Source organism: Schistocerca americana, chromosome 2, assembly GCF_021461395.2.
Source record: "Schistocerca americana isolate TAMUIC-IGC-003095 chromosome 2, iqSchAmer2.1, whole genome shotgun sequence".
Taxonomy (NCBI): Eukaryota; Metazoa; Arthropoda; class Insecta; order Orthoptera; family Acrididae; genus Schistocerca; species Schistocerca americana.
In genome coordinates, this window is record NC_060120.1 from 380,189,237 (window position 1) to 380,202,133 (window position 12,897).

Consider the following 12,897-nt stretch of genomic DNA (forward strand, 5'->3'; position numbering starts at 1 on the left):
TATGTGTTGACGAGTCGCTGGAGACTATCTTCCAATCGCGAATGTCAAGTCCATTTTCGTTCACTACTATGCCGATTTGTATGTCATCATCTAACAATAACGATCCATTACTTTTATCTAATGTAGGCTTAACGATATAGGTATATTTATAGTATATGTTGGAATTCGCTTGTATCCAAGAAAAAAATTTAGCTTATGAGCATTGCTGATGATTTTACCACAATTTCGAAGATCTTCTGCAACTCATTTTAGGAAGTTTAATTTTAAATAATATATTATATAACTATCTCGTTCTTGAGTATCTTAATTGTGAATTATTAAACCATCTCCATCAGAATGTACCAGTGAATGACCGATCATCCACTCTCTTGACATCAATTCAAATTTAATGTGTACAGTGTCACTCTTTTGTGTATTGGTTTACTAGAAAATGATGCTGCTGGTATACTTCCTGCCATTGCTCTAATTTTATCTCGAGACTTTTCTTTATTTGCATCACTGTTTTTATCATTATGTTCATCATCTCCTTCTCTTCCTACTGCTTTCATAAATACAAGGGCATGCTGAAAATTAATTCCTCTGAATTTTTTATATGAGAACTCTCAAAGCCTTTTAAATTAAATAAACTTTGAGAGCTAAGTGAACTGAATTTGTATATACATAGATTTCAGTCATTCACACGCACACACACACACACACACACACACACACACACACATACACGTAGAACTATGACAAAAACTTCCTCTAGCTGCTATCTATTCCACACACACATATACAGTCAATCCCTCTCAAGCAAACAGTGTGAGTGAGTTCAAGAGGGTCCTGGTGCCATTCGCACAGATGAAGTGTTCGTTGTCATGCTGCAACAGGCTCACTTTCAACTGCAATGCAATAAGCATCTCATGATCTTGTGATCGAAATACTACTCTAATGCAGAAGATCATCTACTGTGCAGTGCAGACACTCCTTGTAGACCTCAATAGTGAGACCTTATGGGGCTGCACAATGCACATCCTTAGCCTGCTTTCGAGTGGATCCAGAACATTTATGGTATGCATACAATTTGGATCTCAGCCCCACAAACTCCTCAATCTGCGAGCCATTCACCTCGTCTTTCCTCATGCCTTTAACTTTCTTGTTCTGAGATGTTAAGCCATAAGGACTATCAGCCACATATCCAGACATGCTGAATTCCTTGGAACTGTTCCTAATTACTTTATAATGATTGCAGTAGATGAAACTTCCTGTATCTATGTAAAGTAACTCGGGTTCAGCGAAATTTCGTTTTGCAAACTAATAGTGGAATCGGTGCATACAGAATCTGGAGAGGTCTATAACACACATACCAATATAGACAAGCTTCGTGAACTCCACAGACCTTAGCCACCTCCACAGCAGTTAGCACTCCTTGGAAGATTATGGCCTGCTTAAAATTCGGCTTGGTGATGTAATCTCTTCCATCGTAATATCCATCCCATCGGTGAATTGAATGAATTTTGCAGTGGTTTCTAGCATACTCCATGATTTTGCTGAAAACAGAGTTATTCATTAACTTATAAAAATCCATTTCAAAATCACATGTTGTGAATGCCCTCTTTTCGGCATTAACGTCAGTGTATTCATTCGACCAGGGATGTTGCTTGAAGGAGATACTACAGGTGATTCTAATAAGACTCATTTCCAATTCGAGTCATTGCTGTAAGTTTTTATTGTAGAATATATCTCTGCTTATTCCTCGGCATTGTCATCAGCTTGGGGACGGAACCATTTCGCAGGACTAACCACTTGGGCCACAGCACAAGTCGCTGTGTGCACCATGCCCATTAACGAGATACTCCAGGTCGGTCTCCAGGACAGCACCCACAGTCATATCGTGGATCTGTTTTTCCAGTCTGTTAGTTTGATCCTTGGACAGCCATTGGAGCCCTCCATATGAAAGAGATTGTAGCATGGTGTGTCTACAGAGATTGTTTACATCCAAGTATAGGGTTAGTTCAAATCGTCAGATGGTCTGTACTCCTCACTCATTTACAGGTTATTCGCCTTGGCATATCTATGCACCCACTGGCAAAGTTCCCCATGAATCCTTCGGTTGGAAAAAAATCAACATATCAACTCGGTGTCATTTTACACAAATCAGGAGAAAGTTACATTTTTTTTATAAACAATACTAGTTTTCTGGATTTAACATGGCAGATACATAACGATCACCAGTTTCGTCAGTATATTTTTAATTTCCCACCTTGTTATGTCATACAAAGGAAGTTGTGGCTTGTGATGTCATTATTACGACGTTATTGATAGAGGGTTTGGTTTGTGACGTCGTTATGATAACATTTTTTGGTAAGGATGACGTGTTTGTGACGTCATATGTTCAATGTCAATGACTGCATGTGACATTGCCAGGGTTCAGTTGTCAGTCAAAGGGTTGTAAATTCCCCATAGACATGCTACTACCATGATACATTTCTACGCGTCTTTGCCAAGGACAGAAGCTTGTAAGGTTGCCCGTGACTAAATACTATCATGCTGACAGCGAGCACAACTACATTGTGAGGAGGAGCGAGGCAGCCTGCTGATAGGTGTTGCAAACCGACACCAGCATTGAAATGTGGCAAGATGTCAATTCCATCCCACACCCCACACCCCGTGTCGTCTCAGTCTTTCTCTTATTTATTCAACTTGCTCTCTGCTCTCTCTAACTCATTGCCAGATTATCCACCTACAGTACCATCAGTGTAGAAGTAGAATCGAGATACCAGTTAAGCAGTATTTTATCTGTGTGACTAACTTGCAGTTTTAGAAGTGTATCACTAATGCTTGTTCATATTAAGTAAGTATTTCCTGTGTTAACTCCTTGGTGACGTTGTTGTTGTCTTTCTCTTATGGAGGCAGGATCAGTACATTCGTGAATGCGGCTCTAAGCAACCGTCGCGAACTTTTTATTATTATATGCAGGTCTCCTGCTCATGTACAGTGGAATTCAGGACGAAACTGGAAGGGCTGAGTAGCAATACATACCTCACATCAATTTATAGTTCGTTACGTGCCACCTTCACTGTATTGCAGTTGTAATGGTGAGCGGTGTAGTTAGAGAAGTACCTTCTATTTACTAGGTAACACATCAAAAATAACAAACCGGAAGGAAGTCTCACACAATCAAAACATTGCCTATACCTAACCCTTGTACATGATACGAACGAAGAGCACTACCATGCATCATAGTGTATGTTATGACCGGACCTGAAAGCATAATACATCTTAAATGATGAACAACAACCAACTCTTGCAAAGATTGTAGACATCATCACGCGTTTCCGCACTCGAAACACTGCACCAGCCACACTTCAAGGGAAACAGACTGCTCCCAACATATTCACCCCTGTGTAAGAAATCAGACCCTATTGCCAGAGCAACCAGCAGTGCAAGACAACTAAGATGTAATAAATTAAAATCACGCAGCAAGGAACGTTTTCGCACAATTCATGAAGACTGTAGAAAGAAAAGCAGTTGACTACATGTCAGTCAGCAACGCAGTAAAATAAATAGTGGCACTTATTAATGGCCTCTTAAATACGATAAAGAGACCTCGAACAACAAACAGGTAAAACGTGTGACTAGATTGAGAAAATTGTGGAAGTCCATTTAGTTCACTTTGCAAACTACCACCAGTAAGTTACCGATATGAATACCCTGACTAGGTTTTGCGAGCGACATAACACTTGAAGAATCTACATTTTCTTGTGTATCGACGCATTTTTTCTTTGTATTTCGTTTTAGAGTTGTATTTGATGTACAAATGAATTTAATTCTTTTAACTTTTCAGTCAATTCTAACCTACACAGTCTTGTACACAAGTGTGTGTGCTTCTTTAATTACTTTTCATTGATCCTTGCAATGCGATAAGGTTAAAATAATGCATTCATTGTTTCTTAATTCATATTGTTCTTGCCGCTTGTTTACTATCGTATATTTTTACTCTTTCTCCAACACTTTTCTTAGGTACTCTTCATCTACATCTATCAACATCTACATGTGTACTGCGCAAGCCACCTATGATGTATAGCGGAGTGTATCATCTTCCACAACCAGTCATTTACTTTCTTATGCTACTCGCAAATGGGGCGACGGAGAAACGATTGTATATATTCCTCCGTACGATTCCTTATTTCTCCTGTCTTGTCTTCGCGATCCTTCAGCGAAAGGTGCATTGGTGGCAGAAGAACCGTTCTGCAGACAGCTGCAGATGCCTGATGTTTAAGTTTTCTCAATAGTTTTTCGCGAAAGGAACATCGTATTCCCGCCAGGTATACCCATTTGAGTTGACGAAGCACTCGTAACATTCGCATGTTGATGGACCCTGCTAGTAACAAATCTAGCACCAAACCTCTGAATTGCTTCGATGTATTTTTTTAATCCGACCTGATGGGGATCTCGAACACTCGAGCAGTAGACAAGAACTGGTCGCACATGCGTTCTATGCGTGGTCTCCTTTGCAGTTGAGATACGCTTTCCTAAAACTCTCGTAACTGATAGAAAATGACCTTTCATCTTCCCTGCTACCGACTTCACGTGCTCGTTACATTACATGTTGTTTTGCAACGTTCCATCTACATATTTAATCGGCGAGACTTTGTCAAGAAGGGCTGTGTTCGAACATTACAGGATTGTTTGTTCTCTTCATCTGCATCAACTTACATGCACTACACTTAGATCGACCTTCCGTTTCCCACAACAAATAGAAATTCTGTCTAAAACATCCCGTATCCTTCAACGATGATACTTTCCCGTTTACTACTGCGTCGTCAGCAAAAGTCGCAAATTGCTGCTCATTCTATCCATCAGATAATTCATGTTTATGGAGAACAACAGCAGTCCTATCACAGTTCCTTGGGGCACTCCTGGCGATACACTTATATCTGATGAACACTCGCTGTCGAGAACAACATACTGGGTTCTCGTCCATAATAGCGAGGTGGTTTTGATCAAATATATGTTCTGCTACTATCCTGCCGTCACATCAGTTGGTCCTCCATGTACATCTACATACAAATTTATACTCTGCGAGCTACGCACCTCGTGGTCTGTGGTGGAGAGTGCGGGGTACTTGCATCCCAAAGTCATTTCTCCATTTTCCTGTTATGTTTGCGAATTTTTTTCGGAAAGAGAGATTGTTGGTAACCTTCCACATGAAAACAAAGACCGCTAATTGTACACACATCGTCTTTTTGCGAGATATACTACACAGTGATGCAAAATGACTCTCTTACAATCATCTTCCTGAGACTTTCGCACTTACTAAAAGAACCTATAGCGAAATACATCGCTCTTCTTTGGATCTTCATTCCTCTTTCCGACAATATTATCTAGTACGGATCCCAGACTGACGAGCAATATTCAAATGTTAATCAAACGAGGGTCTTGTAGCCTACATCTTTTGTGCCTGTGCTACGCTCCTTGAGTATTCTTCCAATGAATTTTAATTTAGTATCTGCCTCATGTGTGATTAGTTTCATGCTGTCATTCCACTCTAAATCCATCCATACGCATAATCTTAGATAATTCACAGATGCAACTGTTATCAGTGATTTCCTGCCGTGTAATCATACAACAATGGGTCTCTCTGCCTACGTATGCGTAATGCGTTATATTTGTTCACGTACATAGTCAACTGCCAGCCCCTGCCCCATGTGTCGATCATCTGCACATTTTCCCACATTTCGTTACAGTTTTCTAACAAAAATTCTTTAAAAGTGGTCCACTGCTACAACTGTTCCTCGATGTGAAATATGACGAAATCTAGCGACAATTTCTTCCACGTTTCAGTTAGCACTCATACCTTCACTTCATACTGCCTCTGTACGATACTGCCTTTCACATTTACCATATATATTTCGACAGTGTCTTTGGCCGCGTACCTGCATATTCTCTCTTGGAAAGTCATTCTCAGTAACGCTTGAATATGTTGCTGTTCTTGTCGTCTTCAGTCCAGACACTGCTTTGATGCAGCTCTTCAAGCTACTGTATCCTGTGCAATCGTCTTCATTTCCAAGTAACTACTGCACCCTACATCCTTCTGAATCTGCTTAGTGTATTCATCTCTTGGTCTCCTTCTAAGATTCTTACCCTCCGTGCTGCCCTCCAACACTAAACTGTTGATCCCTTGATGTCTCAAAACATGTCCTACCAACCGATCCATTCTTCTAGTCAAGTTACGCCACTTCTTTCTCTTCTCCCCAATTCTGTGCAGTACCTCCTCAATAATTACATGATCTACCAATCTAATCTTGAGCATTCTTCTGTAGCATCACATTTCGAAAGCTTCTATTCTCTTCTTGTCTAAATTATTTGTCGTCCATGTCGCACCTCCATACATGGATACACTCCATACAAACACTTTTAGAAAAGACTTCCTGACAGTTAAGTCTATACTCGATGTTAACAAATTTCTCTTCTTCAGAAACACTTTTCTTGTCATTGCTAGTCTACATTTTATCCTCTCTACTTTCACGATTATCAGTTATTTTGCTCCCCAAATAAAAAACTCATCTACTAGTTTAAGTGTCCCATTTCCTAGTCTAATTCCCTCAGCAACACCTAATTTAATTAGACTACATTCCATTATCCTAGTTTTGCTTTTGTTTATGATCATCTCATATCCGCCTTCAAGACACTGTCCATTTCGTTCAACTGCTCTTCCAAGTTCTTTCCTTTGCTGTCTCTGACAGAATTACAATGTCACCTCAAATTTTTTATTTCGTCCCCCTGATCTCCAGTTCCCACGTCAAATTTTTCTTTTGTTTCCTTTGCTGCTTGCTCCATATACAACTGAATAACATTGGGGATAGACTACAACCCTGTGTCATGCCCTTCTCAACCACTGCTTCCCTTTCATGCCCCTTGACTTATAATTGTCATCTGGTTTCTGTACAAATTGCAAATAGCCTTTCGCTCCCTGTATTTTATCCCTGTCACCTTCAGAACTCGAAAGAGAGTATTCCAGTCAACATTGTCAAAAGCTTTTTCTAAGTCTACAAATGCTAGAAACGTATTTTTGCCTTTCCTTAACCTGCCTTCTAAGATAAGTCATAGGGTTGGTATTGCCTCACCAGTTCGAACATTTCTATGGAATCCGAACTGATCTTCCCCAAGGTCGGCCTCTACCAGTTTTTCCATTTGTCTGTAAACAATTCGTGTAGGTATATTGAAACCGTGACTTATTAATCTGATAGTTCGGTAATTTTTCCACCTGTCAACACTTACTTTCTTTGGGATTGGAATTATTATATCCTTTTTGAAGTCTGAGGGTATTTCGTCTGTCTCATACATCTTGCTCACCATATGGTTGAGTTCTGTCATGGCTGGCTCTCACGAAACTATCAGTAGTTCTAATGGAATGTTGTCTACTCCCGGGTCCTTGTTTCGACTTTCAGTGCTCTGTCAAATGCTTCACGCAGTATCATATCTACCATTTCATCTTCGTCTACGTCCTCTTCCATTTCCATAATATTGCTCTCAAGTACATCGCCCTTGTATAGACCCTCTATATACTCCTTCCACCTTTCTGCCTTCCCTTCACGCTTGAACATCTCAGTACTAATTTTCAAGGACAGTGTAGTGATTTTCTCCATCGTATAAGCAGCTCTTGAATTCTCGCAGTCGAGCAGCCGACCCGAGCGGAACGCTGCTCTCTGCACCTGGCGTAGCTGCCCGCTGATAGCTCCTCGGAGTGGTCTCTAACAAGCTGCAACTGGCGTAGCTGCCAGTGACGCTCTACTGAGCGGCACGAACCCGCGCAAGCCGCTTAACGCTTTCGGGCGCTAAGTGGCAAGAGCGTCGGCTCAACTTCCTGCAACTTCGGTTGTAAATCTCCCCAGCGGGACTCTCCCGTTCTTTGGTAGGGTAATCTCAGTGCCAGGGGCCCGTTCACGTCGGATAACCCCGCGCACTGTAGGCCGCTCTCTTCAACCCGCGCTCTCTTGCGCCGCGCATTGCACTCTGCGCAGATAGGTCGTAGGGACACCCCTCTTCTGTAGGAACACGATACACAGCGCTTTCGCTAAAAAGCAAATATTGTCGCTTCTTGAAAAAGAGCAAAATTGTCGTGCATCCATCCTTCCCTATCCAAATAAATAAATACTCCCGAAACAGCAAAGATGTCCGATCTTTCCTGTGCTTCCCCACCACTCACCCGCAGCAAAGCTGCAGCACAAGAGGCGGTAATGCCAGCTACTCCCGCCATCATTTCCGTCCCACTGTCCACCTTCCAAGAGCAGGTTGCCTTGAAGGATAAACAGATCGCGGAACAGCTGGAGCTGATCGCAGAGCTGATGGGCAGCGAAAACACACAAACAGAAACACCCACACCACACACACAGACGCCTGCTGAACAACAGAAGGACATGCCCCCTATCTCACCTCTGGCGGCCCAGGCACCGACGGAACCGGATCCAGAGCCGACAGAGGACACAACAAACACAGATGAAGACGGGCCGTGGCAGCAGGTCGGCCCAAGGCGCAAACAGCAGCCAAATACGCAAACAAGTGAGCCCACAAACTCACGAGGCAACGGCCGAGCGCAGCTGCCAACACCATCTACATCACGTACAAACAACAATAACAACACAGGGACCAACACAAACAACCCTGCGACTGCAGCAACCACAAATATACAAGCAGCTACGCAGAACACAAACAACACCGCGACTGGCTTCCCACCGGTCATCATCCACAACTACGGAGACCTAAGTCTCCTAAACAAGGAATTTAACAATCAGCACAGCCCCACAACATACTACTCCAAGCTCACCGGGGAACACGCCGCACTGTACGTGGCGAACAAAGCAGACTACACGAATCTACTGGACTTTCTCAAAAAAAGGAAGGTAGAACACTTCACGTACAGGACAGTCCTGGAAAAAACTCAGCAGTACGTGATAAAGGGGATAGACTCACGAACCCCGACCGACACAGTACACAATGAACTCTCTGCTCTCGGGTGGGAGTGCATTCGGGTAAACCGAATGTCAGAGTTCGGCACAGCGAGACCGTCTCACAACTACATGGCGGAGTTGGCCGACACGGCCAAATCCCGCGACCTGCTGAAGTTGAAGCTATTTCTTCACATGGTCGTAAATGTAGAAATTTACAACACGCCGCGCACCCCCCAACAATGCCACAACTGCCAGCGTTATGCGCACGCGGATATCAGATGCGGTCTCGCACCCCGCTGCCGATTTTGCGCTGGCGGTCACACAACCCAACGCTGCAAACTCCCCCATACAGCACCTCGCAAGTGCGCCAACCGTGGTGCTGCCCATCCGGCAAACTACAGAGGGTGCATTGCTTGCAAAGCAGCTCTGAGGCACAAAATCGCGAAACATGCGAAACCTACCGCCATCACAGTTCCAAAACCGCCCCCGCGCCCAGTAAGAAGTGGAATATCCTTCGCTGGAGTGGTCGCTGGCAGCCCCAGCAGCGCGGGACGGTCAGAGGAGCCCCAGAGCTCAAAACACGCTCAGCAAGCACCCCCAGCAACAGACACACAACAGACAAGCACAACGCCTGACACCACACCCGCACCGGGCACACCACACGAAACAAGCAACAACAACACCCTACCCCCTGAGATCGCGAACTGCAGCCCACCACAGGCTACAGAAAACGCACCTACACAGGGACAACCACAGCGCCAGAGGAGGAGGAGAAGGAGAAACAGCCGAAGCACGAGGAACACGACCACACCACAACAACCACACAGGCAACAGAACACCAACACCCACGAACACATCCCGGACACCAACTCAACAACTCACATTACACACCCACTCACCACAGAGAATACACAGGCGACCACAACTGCCACACGAACAACCGACTCGCAGGCCAGCCCTCACCAAACGCCAGCACTGGAACAAGCGGCCGCTAACACGACCAATAACTCGCAGGCCGACATGACCAACATTACTACAACATTCCAGAGAATAATGGAAACATTATTCCCCGGACGCACGACCACCGAAATAGTCTCGAAGATTATGGGGTGTGTCTCACAACTCTTCATGCAGTTCATGTCGGGTACGCTCAACTGGACTAGCTTCCAAGCCACTATCACACCGTTTTTCACACTACTACATGGATAATACACCACACCAGCCCCGAAACGCAGACTTAAACACAATCACACAGATCCTGTTTTGGAATGCCAACGGGATCGCAAGCAAAAAAGCCGAGATGGCCGCGTTCATGGAGCGAAAGGGTATCCGAATCGCTCTTGTGAACGAAACACTGCTTACGCCTCGCAAACAACTAAACTTCCCAGGTTATTGCGTCTATCGTACCGACCGAGCGGATGGCAGGAGGGGAGGCGGCACGGCAATCAACATACACAGAGACATAGACCACACGAACATCGAGCTCCCAGCACTTGAAAGACTAGAGGCTACGGCCGTCAGGGTCAAGTTCAACGGAGCCAACACCACACTGGTATCGCTATACAATACTCCTAATCACATAGCAACACGCGATATCAGCACAGTACTCAACATAGCACCGCGGGTAATAGCCGCTGGAGACCTCAACGCAAAACACCCTGATTGGAACTCACGAATACGAACCTCCAACGGCAAGAAACTGTACGAACACGCGCTAGGCCGAAACTACATTATACAGTACTTGGACCGGACGTTACCACGTTCGTGCCTACACAGGCCCGACATAGGCCAGACGTGTTAGACATAGCCCTCATAAAGGGCATTACATGTACACTCAACCTAACGGTTGAAAACGATCTGGACTCTGACCACATGCCTGTAATACTGCACATGGAAGAGACACTGCAGGACATCGAACCACGCAGGATGCTCAACTACAAGCGTGCGAATTGGACACTGTTCAAGGAAACGCTTGATAGTCGCATTCCTGACACACACGAAATTAACAACACACAGCAAATTGATGAGGCTGTGGAGGCTCTCACAACTGCCGTCCAAGACGCAATGACTGGCGCCATTCCATTTACAACACCAAGACAACACTCGACGGCCCTGCCCCAGGAAATCCTGGGCCTTATCTCAATGAGGAACCGCCTCAGGAGATACTGGCAGCGTACCAGGCGCCCGTTCTATAAACTGCACGTCAACAGACTCCAGGCCATAATACGGAATAAAATTCAAACATTCAGAAACGAACAATGGGGACAGAAACTCGCTGGGCTGGATACCACACGTCCTGGCGTGTGGCAGCTGGCCAGACACTTCACCAGAGAGAAACATTACATTCCCACGTTACAAGGACCAGACGGCCCAGCCTACTCCGCGACGGAGAAGGCAGAGCTTATGGCCACAACACTTGCAGCGTCTTTCATGCCGAATCTGGTTCCTTCAGACCTAGCATTCACACTTGAAACGGACCAGGAGGTTACACGACTTGTAGCCCAGCCCTCGCGCAACGAAATAAGACGTGCTAGCACAAATGAAGTCACATGGGCTATCAAGCACACCAACGCTAGAAAAGCCCCTGGGCCTGATGGCATTCAAAACCGTGTCCTCCAGGAGTTCACGGATAAAGCCGTAGAATACCTCATACACCTAACGAATGCCATCCTGACACACCAACACTTCCCTGACTTTTGGAAGGCGGCCAAGGTCCTGATGTTCAGGAAGCCAGGGAAAGACCACTCCCTCTCACAAAATTACCGACCTATCAGTCTGCTGTGCTCGCTCAGCAAGATTGTTGAGAAGGTAATACTAAAACGTATCACTAGGCATTGCATCGCCAACGACACCCTAAGACCGGAGCAACTCGGCTTTAGGAATCACCACTCGACAACACAACAACTCCTCCGCGTAGTCGAACATATAACACACGGCTACAACATGAACAAAGCCACAGGGGCCGTGTTCCTAGACATCGAAAAGGCTTTCGATCGTCTCTGGCACAACGAACTCATACGCAAACTAAGCGAAGCTGGTTTCCCGGACGGACTCGTGCGTCTCATACACTCATATCTCACGAACAGATGTTTCAGCACTAACGTGCAGGATAAACAATCAACACAACACGGTATCCAAGCTGGAGTACCCCAAGGAAGCATCCTAGGGCCCATCTTGTTTAACCTGTACATTAATGACTTCCCAGCGACACGAAACACGACGTTAGCCGTCTACGCGGATGACACAGCCATCCTCGCGCAAGACTGGAAACCGTCGAACATCAACTCACGAATACAGACAGCACTCAGAACAGCTGAGCCTTGGCTGGAGCGATGGCGTATTAAAGTTAACGTCGACAAGTGCGAAGCAGTTCTGTTCACACGCAGACCGAAACTACTGCGCAGACACCAACACTGTAGACCGATAACACTACATACACGCCCAATACGTTTCCGAGAGAAAGTCAGATACCTTGGTGTCTGGCTGGACCGGAAACTTACATGGGGGGACCACATCGAATACGTTGCCAACCGAGCGCACGCGAGGCTCAAACAGCTCTACCCAATGCTCAACAGGGCAAGCACACTGAATAGGAGGGTGTCGAGGTCCTTATACATGACACTGATTAGACCTCTGATGACGTACGCAGCTCCCGTCTGGGGATATGCAGCTCCCACACGACTGCGCCGCCTGCAGATCATACAGAACAAGGTGCTACGAATCATCAGCATTGCTCCACGCTACACACGCACCATGGATCTTCACCATGAATACCGCCTTGATACCCTCAAGGAAGTATTCAAGAAACACGCCACACGACTATACAGGAACTCGAGACACTCGAACAATCCTTTCATCCTCACTCTGGGAAACTACGATCACAACCACAGGTGGAAACACAAGCGGCCAAAGACACTGCTAGCTAGGGCATAACCACCTATGGTAAACTAACATACGCAAA